Raw genomic sequence first — 22,614 nt, 5'->3', positions numbered from 1 at the left:
CTCTCTGCCCTGAAAGTGTTTTATCCCTGCCTCTTTTATCTGCTTTGCATTACTTTGGTCTTTCCCACTTTTATTTATATATCGTACTGACTGCCTTTTTAATTTCTGTTTTTCAGTTATTTTCCTTCTTATTTTGCAAACTACTTTGGGCTCCCCCTCCCCCCAATTTTCTTTAAAGAAAGGAAAATAGAACATACAGTAAGAAAATAATTTATGTAAATTATTTGCAGCTTGCTATTTTGGGTGCCATGTAGCAATGCCCAAGAGGGATCACAATCAACATAATTTAAAACAGATTACAAGAAAACACAGTCGAAAATTTGCAACAAAACCCCAGTTCAGGAGACTCTGAACCAGATAATAAACAAGCCCATAAATTTGTCAAAAATAAAACAGATTTTAAATGCCATCAGGGAAGATGTCAGCAGGACCTTTTGGGTTGGGGGAGCACTGCCTGTGTCAACATGACCCCTGAATCCCGCACAGAGTCTGTCAGTCAAGACCCCCAGAAGAATCTCCTGGACCACCCCAGGTTGTAGGATTAGAGTCTGGTTCTTCATGGCCTTCTTCCCCTGATGTATCAGGTGACTTCACCAGTCCAGGCAGGAGACTAAGCAAGAGAGGAGGAATACCTGTTTTCATGCTGTGGCGTCTAGATGAGTTGGTCTGGAGAGAGAGGTTTAAAGGCTTCACTCCACTTTTAACTTTTGTCAGACAAAGTTGACTACACCACCCTGTCTGTGATCCCACAACTTCTGACCTGCCTTGTCCATTGGTTTTGGTATGAGGCATTAGAACTGTGACAGCTATGTAGGGATGGAATTTTATGAAAATATTTATGTTGGAGTCATCCGCATGTATTTTTCTCCCCTATTCCCTGTCTCATTCCTGAATCGTGATGATCTTTCCCCACCCTGGTTCTGCTAAATTTGCAAAAAATTTTTTAAAAAATGCATTATTATACACCTTATTATAAGCATTATTATATTTGCAAACAGGATTGTATGCATATTATATACCTAGGTTTCCTAAAGTAACCAACACACTGGTACATACAACAAGGCATATACAGTAACAACCAGTGCTTTTTTTCTAAAAAATGTTTAGGGGTACTCTCATTTTCCTACTTAAATTAAATACTGCCTCTCAATGAGGCCAAACTTAGATTCACAAAATGTTTAGGGGTATGTGTACCCCAGCATTCCCCAGAAAAAAAGCACTGGTAACAGCATAAAAACACTTATGTATTAATAACTCATAAAATTATGTTGAAGAAATATAGTACTCCATGGGGCTTGAACTTTGCACATATTTTTGCATGAAATTAGGCCTTTAAAAAAAGCAATGCATGTGCAATTTCAACATAAGTAGTCACTCTATACTAAAAAGGTGGTCTAATGTGAAAAAAACTCAGTTGGGTTGGGATGGTCAAAATCCATCCTTGTGCCAAGGTCTTGTCAAATTAGTGCTTGTGCTAATTATTTATCTGCACCATTTATAGTCTGCTCTTCACTGAATATGTTCAACTCCAGAGTGGGAAACAAAGCAATAAAAATAAGCAAAACAAAACAACAGTACAGTATACAAAACTTACAAAACCATATAAGCAGGTCCAATTAGACAATAAATTGATGATTCCTCATAAGGTAAATAAGCAAAGCTACAATATCAAAAACCAGTATTTTCCAGTTTAAGCAAATACCAAGGTAATAGCAAGCACAATATATTCAAACAGAATAAACAAGCCAATAATTTAGCAACAGTTCCCACCTCCGTTTTTCACTTGTGGCAGCTCCCTCCCTTTCTGTCTCTCACACAGAGATTGCCTCACTCTGTAGCAAAAGACCCTCTGTGGCTTTTGAGTACCTTAACAAGTCTTATGGCTTGTCAATTTCTCAGACTGATAGTGCTCAAAACTATAATTCTATTTTAGTGAATGTGTGGAGTGTATTCACTTTTTGAGCTTTAACCTCTCTCCCCCCCCAAAAAAAAAATTACTGACCTACTTGAACATGCCACGAAGAGTGCCAATTAATGCCATAAGTGACAGTGGGACTCAGACAAGCTTCGGCTGGGTTTCAAATAGGTCAGTGAAATGTCCTTCAACAGGAATGACATCTTGTCTCTTCCAACCTAGAAAGGGTTTGAACTTCTTTGGACAAAGCTTCTCAATTTGTATTTGCTGCCTCCTGTAGTGAGCTAGCTGGCATAAGGGTGTCTTCAACACTGATAGACCCAACAGTATCTTTCTCCCAGCCAAAAAAAATAAAAATAAGAGAATGTCCAAAGAAGTTTTGTAGGTCCTTGTGTTCCAATGTGTTTTCCTCCATCATTATACCAAGCAGCAGGAAGACTGTGAGCTTAAGATTAGAAACTCTGAATACAAATCTGGCTGCCATGCCTTGCACAAAACAAAAGTTCCAAGGCAAGCATGGGGAATCCTTTTTTCAGACCAAGGGCCGCATTCCCTTCTGGGGGCCACATGCAAGTGATGGGTGGGGCCAAAAGCATAAATGGGTGGAATCACAAATGTAAAATTTACTTTAGTACAGTGGGCTCATTTCTACCTCTGTCCAGGTAAGCAAAAGCTGTCCACTAAGCAGACCTTATTTTCTGTGTCTGGTACTGGTGTGGACTGAGATTATGCTGGTTTCCCCCAGCTCTTGCATGCTCTCAACATTTTAAATACTACAGTCAGTCATTAAGAAACATGTCTGCCACCCTACAAAGAAACGGAGTCCTGATTTTTTAAAAATGACTGGTGCTCTTTTCTTCATCCCTCCAGACTGCCCATCCATATGCTCTCCCATTATACTTAAAATATACCTCACATGTTCTCAGTCTACTTTACATTGCCTCGAAAGCTCAGCACGTAATGAAAGTCACAAAGGTTCTGTACCATTCTTCTTCACTTCTGGGAGATCCAAATGTGATTACCGAAGCTGCCTTTTACCTAATCAGACCACAGGTTCATCCAGATTAGTATTGTCTACACTACTAGTCTTCAGCTGGTGGGTTGAGATCCCCTAGCAGGTTACAAACTGATTGGAGATGGGTCACAACGGAAGATGGTGACCCACCTCAGATTAGTCTGTGACCCTCTAGAACAGCCTTTCTCAACCTCTGGGTCCCCAGATGTTTTTGAACTACAACTCCCATCACCCCTAACTAGCAAGGCCAGAGCTCAGGGATGATGGGAGTTGTAGTCCAACAACATCTGGGGACCCACATGTTGAGAACCACTGCTCTAGAAGATCTCAGCCTTGCAAATAGAGTAGTACCTCGGGTTTCAAACACCTTGGGTTGCGAACACTTCAGGTTACAAACTCTGCTAACCTGGAAATAGTACCTCAGGTTAAGAACTTTGCCCCAGGATGAGAACAGAAATCACGCGGCAGTGGTGCGGCTGCAGCGGGAGGCCCCATTAGCTAAAGTGGTACCTCAGGTTAAGAACAATTTCAGGTTAAGAACAGACCTCCAGAACAAATTAAGTTTTTAACCCGAGGTACCACTGTACATGGTAAACGATTAAGAAATGAGACCACAGATGCATGTTTGGGTAAAAAGTAGGTTCTGGGACTGAGAAGGTTGAAGACTACTGGTCTACATGGTCAGGTAGCAGCTCTTCGGCCCTACCTGGAGATTGAACCTGGGCTATTTGGCATGCAAGGTGGTTGCTGTACCTCTGAGCTATGTCCCTTCTGCCTTGGACCTACCTCCTAGCTTGTGCTCTGTTTCTGAGTTGATCATCATTTCTGACTCCTGGCTTGCTCAGTGCTCCCATCTGCTGATTTGCCATGTGGCCCCAGCAGCTGATTTGCTTCACATTTGCAGTTCCAGTCTAGAAACATAGGAGGCTGCCTTGTAGCGGGCATGATGATTCATGGGTCCCGCTAGTTCAGAACTGTATACAATGACTAGAAGTGGCTCTGCATGATTTCAGGCAGGGCATTTCACCCACTTTTACTTGGAGATGTCTGGAATTGAACTTGCATGCAGTTTGCTGCCACTGAACTATGGCCTTTGTTTATCTGTGTTTTAATGGAGTTGGGTATTTCCGTTTAGGATTTGTGGTTTGTTTAGCTTTTCCTTTTAACCGTTTGTAGTGCTGTGTGAGGGCTCTGCGGCTATGTTGATATGTTATCTAAATGGAAATAAAGTATGCATAAATGTTTGGAATTTGCATTTACCCAAAATCGAGCATGCTTGAAATGCCTTTGCATTTTATAAAAGCATTATGAGCAAAGGGTCCTTCATGTCGCAGAAACGGAGAGTTTTCTCTGTTTAATATGTATGAAGAGTACCTGCAAAAAGAGGTTTGTCTCACCACCAGGGGCAAGAGGAGGGTTGAGGGGTGGGTGGCAGGAACAAAGAGAAGCAGGCTAATAATTTGAATATGCAAAAGGCCTGGTATGTTTACAAAGATACAAAACAGGTCATATAAGTGGGAGCCTGCAACAACTGAACTGAAAAGAGGTGCTGGTCTTTTAAGCCCTAACCACTCATTGTGAGTGTTGCAGAGGCTGGTTCTTTCCACTGGCTATGTGGCTCCTTCAGTAGTTGAGGCTGCTCCTAGCAGCTGGATCCACCTCCTGTTTGAAGGAGAGTGAAAGGTGTGAGTGCTTTTGTAGTTGTTGTTATCTACAGTTTTATTTTGGCTGTCACATTATTACAGTAAAACAGTACAGTCCCCATATTCCCCCCTGTTCAGTGTGTGTTCCCCTTTTTCTTACAGCATTTTATTTATGCTGTTCAGTTGTTTGGCATGTTAGACAGTGTTGAGGCTAGGATAAGGAATTGCCAAGGCTGTGTTGGTGTCCCAGATTAACATCCATTAAGATGGAGATGTCTCCATCCCTACACGTCTAGTTTGTGGGTATTGCTTGGTGAAGAGTTTCAGAAACGCCCTCCTAAGCTCTTGGAAGCTTGACTCTGTAGGAAGAATTTCCTCATGGGCACTCATCATCTGAGTTTGCTATTAAAGGAAGTAATAATGGGATAGCTCATTTGCTAGAACATGAAACTCTTAATCTCAGGGTTGTGGGTTCAAGCCCCACGTTGGGCAAAAGTTTCCTGCATTGCAGGGGGTTGGACTAGATGACCCTTCTGGTCCCTTCCAACTCTACAGTTCTATGATTCTATAATAACAACTCTTAGGTGGTTTAAAAAACAAACAAACCTGATAACAACTGAGGATGTGGGCTTTTGTGTTACTCAGAAGACAAGGATGGGAAGTGCTGTGTGACTCAAAAGCTTAGATATGAGGTCATCAACCAGAGTCTCATGGAGCAAATCTGGCCTTGGTGACTAGCCTCTCTGTGGCCAATCTGTTGGTAAAAGTTGTGAAGAAAATTACATCTATGGCAAAAGTACATACAGTACTAGCAGCAGGAAACTTTATGGGACAGGGACTGTCCATTCCACTAGGATTGGATAAATCTGTCAATTTTAGTTTCTACATTTTTTTCATTTTGCCGATCTTACATTTCATTCATATTTCCACATCAGTTTGCAACATATTAATTATTTTTTTAAAAAAATGTTTCATCCTCATGAAAATTCATTACTGTTTTAGTTTGGATTTCTCCTAAGATACACATTTTTTTGCATGCAGTTTTCCCTAAGTTTATACATTTTTGCTTGTAACATCCCCTAATATAATATATATATATATTTGTATTTCAGTGAATATATACATTTTTATATACGCTTTCATTTAATATACACATTATTTGTCTGGAGAACTATACCACAAAATATGAAGTGAAGTGCAGATTTGGAAAGATAGCTGTTTCACTTTGTGTCTTGTTTCTGGAAGCGCAAATTCAGGGGTTTCGAATTAAAATCTGACTCAAGCTTAATTTTTTCCTCATCCGTCCCCACAACCTGCACCCCCTTTCAGACCCTTCAGGGAAATGATCATCTTGGTACACTCACCCAGTAGCTGGAATTAGTTACAGATTCTGATACACAGTAGCAAATCCAGGTTTACCATAAAGTAATGTGAAGAATTGTCCTTAATAATCTCTGAATGTTAAACAGCACGACACCACTTCCTTGTTCTTGTAGATTCTTTAGTTTTTCTTTCATGCATCTAGGTGTTTGCATACACTGCATTTAGGTCTGAAATCACAGAAAATCTGCATTGCCTCACTGCTGCTTATTATACTGGGAATGAATAAGACCCGTAAGTGGCCTATGGAAACACTATCCTTTGGTTAATCTTCTTTCATTATTATTAAGCAAATGCTGCAGCTAATGTACTCCTGCAAAAAAGCATACTTAACAAATAAAGAAAGGGAGCATTTCTCCTGCTCTTTCTAGATATGTTGCTATGGAGTTTAATGACTATTTCTGTAAAGCCTGAATAAACAATTCCATGAGCCCTCTGAGGATGCTGTGCTAAGTATACTCTTGAGGCTGCTCCGTCTCGCAAGGTCTGGCACCAAGTTTGCATCTGGTACCCTTGAAAACTGACTCCAAGTCTGCCATTGGAGCAGACCTGGTCCATTTGAAGTGGACCAGCCCTAGAGATTTTGCTGCTTGAGGTGAAGGACAAAAGTGGCATCCCTGCAATTCCACATACCAAAATGGGAGGACTGGCAGTGGAGTCTTAAACCAGCACTGGTAATGGGACAACATCCTCCATCATGACTGAACATAGCATGCTAACTTGGCAGGCAACATTGTCCCATCAGCTCCTGTCACCACATCCAGGCAGCTGAATCACTGAATCACACCTAATGGTGTGACTGGCCCTGTTATTAGGGAAGTTCTATACTGATGGTAAAGGGCTAGAAAGGGGATGCAATGAGTTGCATGTTTACTTTAATACCTGTTGGCATTGCAGACACCAGTGCGAATAATGACTATCCCTTACCACAGTACGGCTAAGTATAGTAAGAGCATTTCATAACTCTGATGCACAATTGGCATGCATGATTTATTCCTGTCATAGAAGATGATAACTTTGCTTTGCTTGGGTCTGTAAACCTGCATTTATTTAAGCCACGTGAACTGTTTGTACTATATTTATTTCAGCTGTCGAGCAGGTGGCCTGTGACAGGCTCTCTGAAACCAACACCCAAGATAGTCACCTGGATCCACCTACCCTTAAATATGGCTCTGGATTCAGCATGACGGGGTTCAAAGTACGCCCTGCTACATGTAATTTCAGCTTCAAACACTTTTAAATTGTTCCTGGAATTCAGGTCTGGTAAAAGGCATTGAAAATATTTTTTCCCCATTCTCTCTCTCCAGATGAGCATTTGGGTTTTTCTTTCATTCGTTCACAGCCATCATTTTAAAGACTATTATCCCTGCAATCCAATTCTAAGGAAATCTCTCAGGTTGCCTATTGACAAGGATGTGGAAAGTCTTCATGGCCCCTGCCCATCAGAGGTCAAATCTATTGATTGTGTGTGTGCTTTTCCTTGTTTACTGTCTTCTGCAGTATGAATTGCTCAAAGCCAAATAATGGTGGCTTTTAGCGGGCAGGGCAGGCTGGATGTATACTGCCTGCTGTAGCAGCTGCTGCAAAAGCATGTATCAGTGGATGTGCTTTAGGCTGGTGAGATGCTGACGAACAACCCCACCGGATGTCATTTTATCAAGAAAAATATGGACAGTTAAGCTCAGAAATGGGAGCCAGGTGCCCTTTACTCCTCCTGTGTCTCGATCATTGCGTAGAGCTAAGTCAGCTATCCTGTGATCTGCATTTGTTGTCTGTGAGATGGTTAGCAAAGATCAGAGGCTGGGAATTTGAGTATGTGTGATAAGTATAGGAAGGAAGAAAAAAAGAAGAAGAGAGATCCTGGCTGTGGAGGGGTGGGGAGAAATACTCACAATGACAGTAAAAGGTAAAGGTAAAGGTAAAGGGACCCCTGACCATTAGGCCCAGTCGTGGAAGACTCTGGGGTTGCGGCGCTCATCTCGCTTTACTGGCCAAGGGAGCTGGCGTACAGCTTCTGGGTCATGTGGCCAGCATGACTAAGCCGCTTCTGGCGAACCAGAGCAGCGCACCAAAATGCCATTTACCTTCCCGCTGAAGCAGTACCAATCTACTTGCACTTTGACGTGCTTTCGAACTGCTAGGTTGGCAGGAGCAGGGACCGAGCAATGGGAGCTCACCCTGTCGCGGGGATTTGTACCGCCGACCTTCTGATCAGCAAGCCCTAGGCTCTGTGGTTTAGACCACAGCGCCACCTGCATCCCTTCACAATGACAGTATGATGTACCAATTAGCTGAACCTGCAAGGGAGGCTTATTGGTTCCCAGGTGAGCAGGGAATAGGAAGAATTCGCTTTACAGAGGTTGTAAGGCAATGTCAGCTTTGGAAGTCACAATATGCTGAATCTGCCTGGAGAGCCGCTGGGATTGATGGACAGCTGCCCCTTGTGGTGACTCACTGAGCTGCAGAGGACAGCTTCTCAGTGAAGTCCCTGGACTGACCCTGCCTATCCAGGCTGCCCACTGGATCCTCCTGGGTGTTAGGGATGCCAACTTGAATAAAATATTAGGTTGGGTCCAGGTTTGCCCCATGCCGCATAATTAATCACAAGGCATGACTAATACACACCATTTGAATGACAATGCCCATCAGCTGGTGGGCAGGGAGCCCCACCAAACATTTTATTGGGGGCTGAAGGGACCTTGGCCCCTAGGAGTTGGCTCATATGCTGGGGGTCATAGAGCAGCCGTGGCCAACTCCCATCAGCCCCAAACAGCAATGGTGCTGTAATGGAGGGTGGCAGGTCAAAAAGGGAGTAGATAAATTAAACAGGATGTGAATTTGCTGAATCAATTTCTAAAAAGGGATACAAGAATGGGAGACGTGAGGAAGTCGGGAAAATAAGTTAATTGAAGATGAGAAACTAAGAAAGAGGGTATTTTTGTTTTTTGTTATTATATGTGTTTTTATCTCTTTTTTCTTTTTCTTTTGATGTGTTCAATGTTGTATTTTTGTATTGTACTGTTTTTGTGATGTTGTATTTTCTTTGTTTTTGTATGCTTCTTTACTGTGAAAACTTAATAAAATATTTATAAAAAACAAAACAAAAAGGGAGAACATTGCTGGAAAAGCAAAGAATTCATTTAAAAGAGCATGGGGGACAATGTTAATGTAACTGTAGCATCCTGCTTGTGGTTAACGCTTAGCTGGAATGAAATATTCAACGCAGCAACAGAGAAATTAAAAAAATAATTTATTTGTCAGACAAATAAATAAGAGGCACAGTGGTATATAGTTACCAAGCTCTGGCCTGGCCTCCTGCCATTATGGCCAGCACTTATATTCCCTTAATCCAGCCCCCTTTGCTCCTCCTGTGGCTGCCTCTGTTCAATCAGCCTGGTTGGATTTCCTATTGGCTGATTGCTATAATTAATTCTAAGAGATACACCCATATCCTCCTGTCCTTATATGGAACACAAAGAGCTATATATTGTTACATCTATAAATGACAAATAAGTAGTAATATATCTTACATGTGTCTCAACAAGGAATCTTAATTACCAGCTCACCTCTTGTCTTCCTTGCCCTCCAAAACAGATGGTTAATAATTTTAAAATTTTATCTTGAACAGATGTCAGAGACCTTGGGTTCATATTCTCATGCATCATCAATGAAATATCTCCTTTTGGAGGTCTTTAAACAAAGGTCTGACAACCATTTGTCATGCGGGCTCGTTTTGGCGTCTCTTGTCTGACAAGGGGGGCTAAATACAACTATATGAAATCTAGCATTTCTTAAATCATTTGCATAATTACATTTAAGACAATATATTTAATACATAACATAGATAGCTTTTTAGAAGGATAAACTTCCTCAAAGTAAAAAGGAAGAAACAGTTTACAGCCTCAAAATAAAATAGGAGAAAAAGCCTCTTCCCCTTTTTACACTCCCCCCCCCCTTCTCTAGCCAGCCATGTGCTCTTGGCCTTTTGTCCTGTGGCTCAAGTTTAACGGTTTTATTATGTTTGGTCTCTGCCCTTTTTTTACACTCTCAGTCTGTAATTCCAGCTTTTACGACTTTGAGAATTGTTTTCTGCTATAAATCAAAGGGGGGCCCCTTTGTCTAGAAAGAATACACTGTCAGTGTTTTCTTAAGCAGTTGGTCTGCCTGGCATGAATACTTTTGAAAATCTAAGCCCATTTAATTTAGGAACCTGATCAAGATATAAGCCAATATATGCCTTGATTAAAAATGCAGTCTATATTCAGATGCCACATTCCCCCCTTTCAAGCTCAAGGACCTTGCCACCAAGAGTCCTTGATAGCTTGAACTTCATCATATTCCTGAGTTAAAGCTCTGTATAGGGCCATGATATGAGGTAGAGTTTCATTCGAAATCATCTTGCTAATTGTACTTCTAAAACATGAAATGATACATGGCATTATACATAAAACCATCACTACTACTGTCAAGAAAAACAAGCAAGACAATAGTATCCCTTTTAGGTAACCAATTGGTGAGCCATCCCATATCCCATCCTTCCCATGTTTGTACTGGGACATGTGCTATACTTTCCATCTTTGTGGCCAACACACGGATTGCCTCACCATTATCTGAAATGTTAAAGCAACAGGCATTCCCTGTCAAGTTCAAGACTCCACATAGGGCTCCCTGCTTGGCAAGTACATAATCCATTCCCATTTACAGCTGCAAAATGACGGCTCTACTTTCATCCAGCTGTTATGCAATAAGTCCCACTACTGCTTGCAATCGAATTATTCTGTTTAGATTATAAATAGGATCCCGTGCCCCTTGTATGAGCTCACCAGGATTCCAGGAGGCAGGATCATAATAGGCTATAATGCGCTCTGGTGGCCAATCATCAGTACCGCTCCAACTTTGGGTACTTCCTCCTGCTATATGAGAAATATCAGCGTTTCTTCGTGTTCGCTTTGCTGAACTAGTGGGCATAATCCACACTGGTGGTAAAACCCCCATCCCAGGAAACAAGTCCCACTCCATTTGGAAGGGAGTTTCTTGTATGCCCATTCTCCACATATCCACCACAACCATCGGGTCTGAGGTTTTTGGTATGTGGAGTACAGAAGGCGAAATAGCAAAAGAGGTAGAGAGTTCACAGTGCAGTATGTTAGATTGCCTTTTTCTGTCACAGTTATGTTTCATACCACTTTCCATGCATGAATAAAAGAAGGTGCACAGGGCAAGGCATTCCGAGTTCGATAGGTAGTACCGTTTGCCCAGGTATTCTTAATATTATCCCAGGTATAGTGACAATGAGAAGAGCCTATCATAGTAGAATCAGCTGCATCTGATGATTTACGTACACAGAATTCCCCTTGTACAGGTATAACTCGTAATGGTTTAGTTGAGTTCCATCCGGGGAAATTCTGTACTTCTGTTTGGTGTGGCATTTCGCTTACCCTACCAATGGCATTTAATGGTATTAGTAATAAGGGCATACCTCCCTCTGAATCATCTGGCCCAAGAGAGCAAACAAGGCAATTGGTCCTATTTGCAACATTGGCTACCATTTCAGCTAAACCTACCCACATATTGTGGTCATAGCGGAATCCATATTTAGCCAATTTGGTCAGATTCAAGGACCCTTCCCCTTTCCAAGGGATCAGGATTAATAATAAAATCATGTTGATGTCTAGCATATGCATTCCTTCCACAAAAGATTACCTTATTGTGATAGCAAATAAATATTAGTCCCAATATAATTCCCCCAGTGACAGAAATGGGGAACCACCAAGACCAAAACATATATCCCAAGGATCCCCAATGTGTAATATCTCTGATAATTGTTCCACAAGGGGGCAATCAATCAATTGTATAAGAGAATCTTTCCGCTCACAGTCTCTGGTTCAGACGCTCCTCAAGCTTCAGGCGTGCGCAGGTCAGCCAGCTTCCAGTGTTGTGGCTGCAGCAGGCCGGTCGTCTAATGTCGCCCGTGACCCAGCCCGTTCCCCGTAGGGCTAGATACAGGGGTTTTTGGAGAGAGTCAGTTTTAAAGGATTAGAGGGGTCACCTTTGCACGTCCAACTGCCTTCGGACTTCTTCAAACGGGAGTGATGAATCCAGGGGGTCACCTCAGCTACCTTCACCGCTGTTGGAGTAGAGAGCAAGACGGTGTAAGGTCCACGCCACTTAGGTGCAAGTGGATCACGTTTCCACTCTTTCACCCATATGCTATGCCAGCCTGGAGCTGATGAATCGGCTCGGCAATGCTGCACGGCGTGCGCTCGAGGGCCCACCTGTTAAGATAAAAAAACAAACAAACAAACACGGGAGAGAGACAAAAACACGGGAGAGAGATTGCACTTGTCCCTGTGTCGCATGGTCTCCTATTTGTTTGAGGTCAGTTGGAATATCCTGAACAAAGGAGGGCGGCCTCCCATACAGGAGCTCAAAAGGTGACAACTTAAGTCTTTTTGTGGGTGTGCACCGAACACGAAACAGTGTTATGGGTAACACGTCTACCCTCCTGAGACTTTAGACAGATTAGTGGGCTTCTGGCATGCCCTGCAGATACCTTGCACAAGCATCTGGCAGTAAGTGGTAAGCCTGGCCAGGTGAATTGCATTGTTTGGATCCCAATTAGGATCTTCCAAGGGAAAGTTGTCCTGGAGATGACTGTCAATATTATAAATATTTCCCACTCTGGCCTGCTCACGCAAATATATCTGTGCCTTTTCAATTATGTCTCTCCTTTCCTCAGTGGTGAAGAGAGTATTCAGGAGCTGGCGACAATCTGTCCAAGTAGGACTATGAGTATTTACTATTGAAGTCACCAAGTCCATCATAGCCCGAGGTTTTTCTGCGAAAGGTGGGGTGTTTTCCAATTCATCAGATCCGTAGTTGTGAATGGAATGTACTGGAGGATCGAAGTTCGAGGTGGCCGTGTTCCGAGTTGCCCATTAACCAGCACAGGCTCCTCAAGTGCATCAAATACTCTTCTAAGAGGGGCTACTACGTGACCTTTCTCTTCGCTTTGCTCTAGGGGCCTCAAATCATAGGGGATGGTATCTGTCTCAAGGCGTTCTTTTAGCAGCTTTATACGCCTGGCTGTATTGCTTGCTGACCGATTAAGGTCTCCCTGTAACTTCTGTAATAATTCTCTAGGACTTGGATGTACAGGGGTTTGGGGTAGGCAATCAGTTATTCCACTAAAAGAGACTGTAGATGGAGTTCTACTGGGACTCACAGGTGGAATAACCACTTCTGCTTGGGCTTCATTATAGGACTCCAATGCCTCCTGAAGATATTTATCATAATCTATCAAGGAATCAAGTTCTGTGACTCCACCCCCATTATTCATTCCACTTTCTTGCCTTGGGGTTACAACTGGTGGAGGGTTTGAATTAGGCTCCCTTCGATGTGGAGCATAGGGTGGAGATAGAAGCACCTCTTCCTCTGGTCCCTCAAAAATGGGTTTGAGTTTATTTGGCAAGATTCCTTTCCTAGCTTCGGCTTTTACAGCCAATAATTTGCATCGTTGGACTTTGCATTCCCTTATCCATGGAGGATTTTTATTTAATGTGCTCAGCCAGGAATCTATATATGAAAATTGTTCTGGGCACCCTCCAGTATCTTTGGCGATGTTAGGCCAAAGTTTGCTTACTAAATTTATATCAAAGGTTCCTTGAGATGGCCATCCAGTATTTTGTTTCGGCCACTCTAATTCACATAACGTTCTCAGGCGTTCTGGCGTCATTTTGACTCCATATGCCCCTGAGAAGGCTTTCTTAAAATTATTTAACATACATTCAAAAGGTGTATTTCCCCCCTTTGAACCCCCAACTCCCATTGTATGGCCCTGTGAAGTATCCACTCAGTCACTCACACACACACCTTACTGGGAAACGAAGTAGTACTCACTTCCACACTTAGGTCAGCTACACATTGTACTTTCTCACACATGCAATGCGCCAGATACTTCAACCATACTCTACCTCCCAATCTTCCCTTTTCCCCCACCAGACCACCATCTGATGTACCCAGCCACCTAGCGTACTCAGTTCCCCTTTACTGAGACGCAGAAGTTTGATCAGGACTTCTCTTCCTCCCAATTAATTGGAGGGCCAAAACCCCTTAGTGCACTTACCCTTAGCTGGTTCCCTGTTTATTTCTCTGGTCCCCCCCGGTCCGTCGCCGTCAGTGGGCAGGGTATCAGACAGACGAGACTGCTGCGTTCCCCTGGAAAAAATTTTTCCAGTGCGCGCTGGGTAGGCAATCAGTTGTCCTCTCTCTTGTACCCCGTCCAGTAAGGCGAAGGGGCTGCGTTCCAGCAGACCACTTATCCGAGTCGCAGGCACCATAAAATGTAGCATCCTGCTTGTGGTTAACGCTTAGCTGGAATGAAATATTCAACGCAGCAACAGAGAAATTAAAAAAATAATTTATTTGTCAGACAAATAAATAAGAGGCACAGTGGTATATAGTTACCAAGCTCTGGCCTGGCCTCCTGCCATTATGGCCAGCACTTATATTCCCTTAATCCAGCCCCCTTTGCTCCTCCTGTGGCTGCCTCTGTTCAATCAGCCTGGTTGGATTTCCTATTGGCTGATTGCTATAATTAATTCTAAGAGATACACCCATATCCTCCTGTCCTTATATGGAACACAAAGAGCTATATATTGTTACATCTATAAATGACAAATAAGTAGTAATATATCTTACATGTGTCTCAACAAGGAATCTTAATTACCAGCTCACCTCTTGTCTTCCTTGCCCTCCAAAACAGATGGTTAATAATTTTAAAATTTTATCTTGAACAGATGTCAGAGACCTTGGGTTCATATTCTCATGCATCATCAATGAAATATCTCCTTTTGGAGGTCTTTAAACAAAGGTCTGACAACCATTTGTCATGCGGGCTCGTTTTGGCGTCTCTTGTCTGACAAGGGGGGCTAAATACAACTATATGAAATCTAGCATTTCTTAAATCATTTGCATAATTACATTTAAGACAATATATTTAATACATAACATAGATAGCTTTTTAGAAGGATAAACTTCCTCAAAGTAAAAAGGAAGAAACAGTTTACAGCCTCAAAATAAAATAGGAGAAAAAGCCTCTTCCCCTTTTTACACTCCCCCCCCCCTTCTCTAGCCAGCCATGTGCTCTTGGCCTTTTGTCCTGTGGCTCAAGTTTAACGGTTTTATTATGTTTGGTCTCTGCCCTTTTTTTACACTCTCAGTCTGTAATTCCAGCTTTTACGACTTTGAGAATTGTTTTCTGCTATAAATCAAAGGGGGGCCCCTTTGTCTAGAAAGAATACACTGTCAGTGTTTTCTTAAGCAGTTGGTCTGCCTGGCATGAATACTTTTGAAAATCTAAGCCCATTTAATTTAGGAACCTGATCAAGATATAAGCCAATATATGCCTTGATTAAAAATGCAGTCTATATTCAGATGCCACATAACCAGGCAAGCAACAAATATAAGATGAAACTGAGGAACCTGGGGGTTATAGTTCATTGGGGGAGTACAGAAGGACTGCAACCCCCCTCCAGCAGCTGCCGGTGCTGCCTTGAACCCTGGAGGCCCTGGAGGCTCAGCCAGGCCCACACCTAGAATAATCAGCCATTGTCCTCTGAGTTGTCAGTAGTTCTCCAAGGTCTGCACTATAGATTTAAAGCAGTATCACACCACTTTGGCCTCGCTTGCTGGGATTGACGGCAGCTTTGAAGGGACAGTTAACTCTTTGGTTTGCTATCTGCCTTGGAAATGTTTATATTGAATGATAAATAAATATTGTGTGAACCTCTGGGCGTTTTTGCAAACTTTCCTGTGGCATCCTAAGCATGTGGTGCACTGAAACCACACAACCCCTGCTTTATCAGCCTGTTAACCCACCATGCAGATCAAACTGATCCACATCTGCACTCCCCTCCCATGCCCTCAAGCAGAAGAGTTGCCATTAAAAAACACGAACCCTTGCTGCGTTCAGACAAGAGGATTCCATTCTCTAAAATGTTCCTTTCAACCTGACAACAGCTTTTAGGCACTTAAATAACACCGGAATCACTTGAAACATTTGTCTCTTAATGAGCGGGATAAAACCACCTTAAAATAAATGGAAAATAAACTCATTTTGCAACTCAATGATTACACCTCATTAATTTCATTCTTTTCACTAAACTGCCTAACTGCTCCTTTTAATACACATAATTGGGGCAGAATACACAATGAACTGTTTCCTTAAGTGTGGCAATATTTTGTGAAGGATTTAGCAGCCTGTGTAATGCAAACAAGTAATAGGCTACTGTGTTCAGAGCATCTGAGTACGGCATTAGGATGACTTTGTTTATATGAGGGTTTTATGGGCTTTTGTTGAATCTGCTTGGCTGAGCTAGAGATGTTTGTAACTTCCTTCTTCTTCTTCTTCTTCTTCTTCTTCTTCTTCTTCTTCTTTTAAAAAACAACAACTCCTTAATGACCTTTAACCTAGTGAGGAGCAAATTAAAATGTTAACAGCTGAATGCACAAGCTGTATTTAATGTTGGACCATAGGGTAAACCACTTGAGTTGTAAGGGCAGCATGAGGTCATAAATACATTTTAAAAGCCCTTTAACTATTGATTTTGTCAGAGCCCCTTCATGTACACATGAGAATAATGATGAATGCTGATAGTACACAATATAATTATTGAAGGGAGATTTGTCTCTGCATGTTGGCTGTCCCTGTGATTGCACAGGGTTCCACACAGCACATAGGGAATTTGTGTACAGAGTAGGCTCCCTGCTTCAGTTATCTCCTGTCTGATGGACAGAAGGTCCTGTCAGTGGCGGAGCTTCATGCTCCGGCACCGGGGACAGAGAGCAGGCAGGGGCATGGCTGGTGCGTGTCCCGGGGGCATGGCGTGCATCTCAGGGGCGTTGACCGCCACCTGCAGGGGCGTGGCACCCAGCGCGGGGGGGGGCAGCCGTGATGCCACCCCACCGGGATCGTGGTGCTGGGGGCGGTAAGCTCCCCCCGCCTCCCTCTTCCTCTGCCAGTGGGTCCTGTGGCCGGGCAACAGGAACACAATGCAGAGCCATCATTCACTTCCTTGGATTCCCCTGTACACGATTAAAATCCAGTGATGAATAGAAAGCTTAAAAGCTTAAATTAAATATAAAGAATAATAGAACTGTAGGGTTGGAAGGGACCTTGAGGATGGATCAATAACAGTAGGATAGTAGTATGTCATGTTTTATGTCATGTTCTGGTCCAGTGCCAGATCCTATGGGGACTCAGGCTGGTCAGAAGTTGCAGGACCACATAAAGCTTCATGTGAGCAACTTGCTTTGACAAACATTGAGGGCAGAGGGGGGCATTTTAAACTTCTGTCTCCTGTTTTAGATTTTACCCCACTGCAGAGAACTTCAGAGCTTTAAAGGGCCAACCCTCGGATCTGAAGATGGTCACTTCCTCTCTGTTCTACAGCTTCCCTCCCTTTACTACTGGACCAGTGTGTTTCGAAGCATCTGGTTCCTCAGGGGAAGGTGCCCATGGCAGAATGGGCTCTGGATGTGGTGGTCCAAGATGTTCTTCTGGGGGTCCTGTTTTACAGCCTTGAGTGCAGTGGTCTTTTGATATCCAGCAGGTCTCTCAGAGCCTTGAATTTGATCCAGCTGGTGTCTCTTCATCCTCTGACTTTGTCCTGATTGCTGATACAGGGGTCATGACAGGGAAAGCTTTTCTCATGTTCTCTTTTTTGTTTTATTGCTAGGTTTCAAATTCCTGAAAACCCATATCATGGTCCTTCTCCAAGGCACCATGAGCTTGTTGACACATAGACACACCTTTCATCACTTTTCTGCCTAGAACCCTGGACTATTGATGTCTCCCTTGCTTGGCCTATTACCTATCATTGGTGGTGGGCCTCCCCCCTGGAGCAGGACAGTGCCCTCCAGATGTTTTGGACTTCAACTCCCATCAGCCCCAGCTAGCACAACCATGGTGATGGGGGCCAGTGGATGCTGTAGTCCAAAGCATCTGGAAGGTACCAGCTTTGGGAAGGTTGCTTTGGAGGCTTTGCTTAGCAGAATCCATGTAGAGATCTGGATCACATTTCCAAGCACTGTGGGCAGATCTTTTGATGCACATTCAAGAGCCAGAAAATGGTACATATTCCATGGTACACTCAACTCGCTCAATGCACATGCCATATATTTAACCTCCCTAAGCAATGGTGCTCCTTTGGAACACAGGTTTAATTTCTCAATATGTATTAATAATGTGCTGCTTGTGCAAGGTATAGATTCAAAATAACTCTTTTAAAATGATTTTTTTTTTTTGGCAATGTGGCATTTCTGAGTCCTTTGCAATGTGTGCCACTTGATCTTTTTAGTTACGTTGCAATTATGTAAAAGACAAAGGCAGGAGGCTTGCTGACAAATTTGTTTTAACCTTTTTTTGTGTTGGCACTTTGAACAATCTCTCTATGCCTGATTTTGCAGCAAAAGAAAAGGAATAATTAATTGGTTCATGAAACCTATGCTGACAGACCTGAAGAAAAGTCTCTGAAAATGTATGAATCTAAGTCCATGTGACTTCAAAACTTCTGTTGTTGTTAGGAATTTTGAAGGTCATGTTTGATAGCAAAGACACTTAAATAATACAGATGGAGTTCAGCTAGAAAAGAAATCCTGGTAACCTTGGCTGAGGAAACTTAACGAAAACACTGTATCATTTGAGGAGCAATAAACATAGATTTTGTCTTTCTTACTCCGGGCCTTGTACATAGAAGCGAGACATTCAGTCAAACATACAGAGAAAAACTTTCTCAGAACTAAACAGCCAATCAGACCACATGCTACATCAGTAAATATCATGCCATCTAGCCTGACTGCTAGGCAATACCTCCACCCCTGCTTGGTTACTGATAACAGAAAGATTGGGCTTGCCAATCAGAAGGTAAGCAGTTTGAATCAGCATGATGGTGGTGAGCTCCCGTTGCTCTGTCCCAGCTTGTGCCAGCTTAGCAGTTTGAAAACACACCAGGGCAAATAGATAAATAGCTACCACTGCGATGGGAAAGTAAATGGCGTTTCCATGCACTCTGGCATTCGTCACAGTGTCCCGTCACAGTGTGCCAGAAGCAATTTAGTCATGCTGGCCACATGATCTGGAAAGCTGTTTGTGGACAAACACTAGCTCTTTCAACCTGAAAATCAAGATAAACACTGCACCCCATAGCTGCTTTTGACTGGATTTAACCGTCCAGCCTCCATGCGTGTAGCCAAGGGCAGGCGGGGGGGGGGGACTGATCCTCCCAGATCAAGTAGAACAATAGAAATACTTAACTAACTGACCAATCATGTCGGTTCTGCCACCCCCCACGAAAGTCCTGACCCCCTAACAAAAATCCTGGCTGCACACATGGGTCCAGGGGTCCTTTACCTTTACTTATTACTGAGAACAGAAGTAACTTTTAAGTTATACACTGACTGATTTCTGCTACCACATCCAACAATATCCAGTTTTTGCTTAAAAACAACAATTTTTATTGGGTTTTGTAAACAAGAATCATAATGGTAATGAATGATACAATTAAATACACAGAGTATTCACATATCATTTGTATATTACAAAAATAGCACAATAAATTTGCAATAGTATCTAAGACATAGTGTCGGTGTATAAGTTCTTGCCTCATAAATTGGTTTAAACCAAAACATCAGGGGAGAAACAGAATAGAGGAGAAATAACATCCGACATTGCATAGCCAAATACCCAAAATAGAGCCCTCGTCATTGTGCTTAGATTAATTATGAATAATAGTAATTTTTCCTCTTATGTTACCAATGAAATAATATAAATTGTTGCTCTGTTGATGAACGTAGGGGTGGGTGGGTGTTCCAAAGTGATTATAATACATTGGTACCTTGGTTTGCAACCACTTTGGATTGGATAAAAACCGTTTTAGATTACAAACACGTCAAACCCGGAAGTGCGTGTCCCTTTTTTGGATTACAACCAATTTTGGGGGGGAGGCTCCATTGGCGAAAGTTTGCCTTGGGTTACAACCTCCGGGATAGATTATGGTTGTAAACCAAGGTACCACTGTAATGTATGTTTAAATTTAAATTTAGATAAACCAAACTGAGCCTAATGCTGGTGGAGGAGATTACCTGTATTCATTTTCTTGAATACTAGCAAATATTATGAAATTAACCACACCAGGGTAAAGACCTCTTTCTTGACCTGTCCATGTGTCAACCATACTTTATTTGTTATTCTCTCAAGAAGGGCTGTTTTCTAGGCTGCTTTGTACTAATTGCCTGTAGTGGTACTTCACTTTTTGAACGTAATCCGTTCCAGAAGACAGACTGAGCTCTGAAACGTTCGAAAACCAAAAACTCAATAGCCAACAGCTATTGAACTGAAATGTTTGTCAACGAAGATGTTCTAAAACCGAGGTACCACAGAGAATGCCCTTTCCTGGGCCGCCAAATCCTGTCTCTGTCTTCTGTCATTTTGGCACATATGGTAGCATGTTACTTTCATGTTCTTTCCCCAGTTTACTCAAGAACAACTTTATAACTGGTTCCTGCTGGGACATGTATAAAAGAAAGGGACTCATATACACTGGTAAAAAACCAACAACACTTTATAACGCTGTGGCACCAGATGGTGCTGTGGAGTCCCATCTTTTGCCAATGGATTTCCCTTTATGAAATTTACAATGCGTTTAACTGAATGACTTTTTTGATGTGTCTAGAGCCAGCCAGAGTCGTCCTTGGATCTTTTCCTGTACTCTAGTAACTGAAGGGAAATAATCCTCCTTCACATTCATCGGATCAACACATGCACACCCATCATTAAAAGACAGCAATGTCAAGTGATCACCGTGAGATGGTGAGGGATGGCTGCCATGTATGAATGCAACAGCACAGGTAGAACACCATGGAGAGAATGTTCATGTTGCATCACATAATTTCAGAAGTCATGCTTTTAAAAAGAGTCATGTTCCCACATCCAGCCACTGGTCACCATGTGCGCAATCATCAGGCAAGAGAACAAGCAACAAATGTGTGAAGGAGCCCATGGTTTTCTTGATGTCAAGTTCAAATAGGGTATTCTATTTTAAGTCTTTCCTCACTCTCTCTGGTTTATACCTGTGAAGAACTATGGCCCCCTTTTTTTTTTTGCTATAAATTTCAAATTTAATTGCCTTTTGCAGTAGTTATTTACGCCTCATATTTTATTCATTTTTCAAATGTCAGGTAGGACACCAGGGATGCCTGGAATCTTTATCCAAAGTCCCAGGTGAGCCTAATTAACATTCCTGGCACAAATGCAATCCTAACTAATTTGTTATTGAGCTTAATCAAGCTATCACATCTAATTTCATCTTCCTGTAAAAACTCATTTCAGGTGAAATTATTCCTCTGTGCTTCAGAAAGGGCAACATTGGCATGAGCAGCATCAGTCTTGGCCCCCTTCTAATTTCTTGCTTCTGGACAAGACCCCAACTTTGCCCTCTTACTCCACCCTGCTTTTCTAATTGTTGCCTACTGAGCAATTACTCAGAACCATGGAGGCACACACACATGCAATCCATATTAAGAACCAGCCACCTTTCTTCCCTTTTGGTATGTAATCATTTTTTTGATTATTGCACTTTTAAAGGTTGTGAGCTGTTTAGTGCCTCTGGAGAAAGGCAGTTCACCAACTGGTATGTTCAAACCGCCGTTTGACTAATATCCTGCTTGTTCTTACAATCAAAGGGAGTATGATTCTCATTTTAATCCTTGGGAAGGGAGGTTGGGCGTTCTGTGTAGAGTTGCCAGCTCCCTTTTACTGGCCCTGCTCCCATGCTTTTAACAGTAGCACGATGCTACGTTTCTTTCTCAATTTCTTTTTGCCAGGAAAAGCTTCCCTTGATGAATTTCCTCACTTTGGCACAGGATGAAGGCAACTTGAATGGAAGTTGGCCACTCTTCACTACTCCTAATGCCTGTCATATCCATTGGATCTGATGGTTTGCATAACTTCTGAAACTTCTGACTCTGCTCCATTTTGTATGTATTAATTTAGAGTAGCTTTCCCCAACCAGGAGCCCTCAGATGTCTTGGACTGCAGTTCCCATCAGCCCCAGCCTGTGGTGGCTGGGGTTAAGGAAAGATACAGTTCCCAAACGCTTTGGTACCTGGACATTTTGGCTCCTGAACGCTGTAAACCCAGAAGTGAGTGTTCCGGTTTCCAAATGTTCTTTGGAACCCAAACATCTGATGGGGCTTCTGCAGCCAATCAGAAGCTGTGCTTCGGTTTCTGGACATTTTGGAAGTCGAATGGACTTCCGGAATGGATTCTGTCCAGCTTCCAAGGTACAACTGTATGTTTGTATGTTTGCCATCAATTGCCAAAAGGCACAATTGTTTTTTGAGAAAAAGTTGGAACTGAATGTGCTCGAGGCCTATGTTCTTGGGAGTGGTTCCAAGATGGATGCCAGACTAAAAGCTGCATAACAGAAATCAAAACCAGCTATTGCTCTTGTTACTGGTGTAGCCTAGATCATAGCTGTCAACTTTTCCCTTGTCTTGAGAGGAATCCTATTCGGAATAAGGGAATTTCCCTTAAAAAAAGGGAAACGTTGACAGCTATGGCCTAGATACGTTATAGGAGTTGCAGGCCGAAACATCTAGAG

General features: G+C 42.5%; 1 long non-coding RNA gene across 1 annotated transcript in view; it reads left to right on the top strand.

Moving 5' to 3' along the window:
• Positions 1-22,161: 22,161 nt before the first annotated feature.
• Positions 22,162-22,614, top strand: part of LOC309524188 — a 71,368-nt gene continuing 70,915 nt past the window's right edge. Inside the window, exon 1 of the long non-coding RNA XR_014215837.1 lies at positions 22,162-22,294. This is a non-coding gene — a long non-coding RNA (uncharacterized lncRNA). The remainder of the gene's footprint in view (positions 22,295-22,614) is intronic.

The sequence above is a fragment of the Podarcis vaucheri genome, assembly GCF_965113315.1.
Source record: "Podarcis vaucheri genome assembly, chromosome: Z".
NCBI lineage: Eukaryota > Metazoa > Chordata > Lepidosauria > Squamata > Lacertidae > Podarcis > Podarcis vaucheri.
The sequence above is the reverse complement of the archived record's forward strand: the minus strand, read 5'-3'. Positions and strand labels throughout refer to the sequence as shown.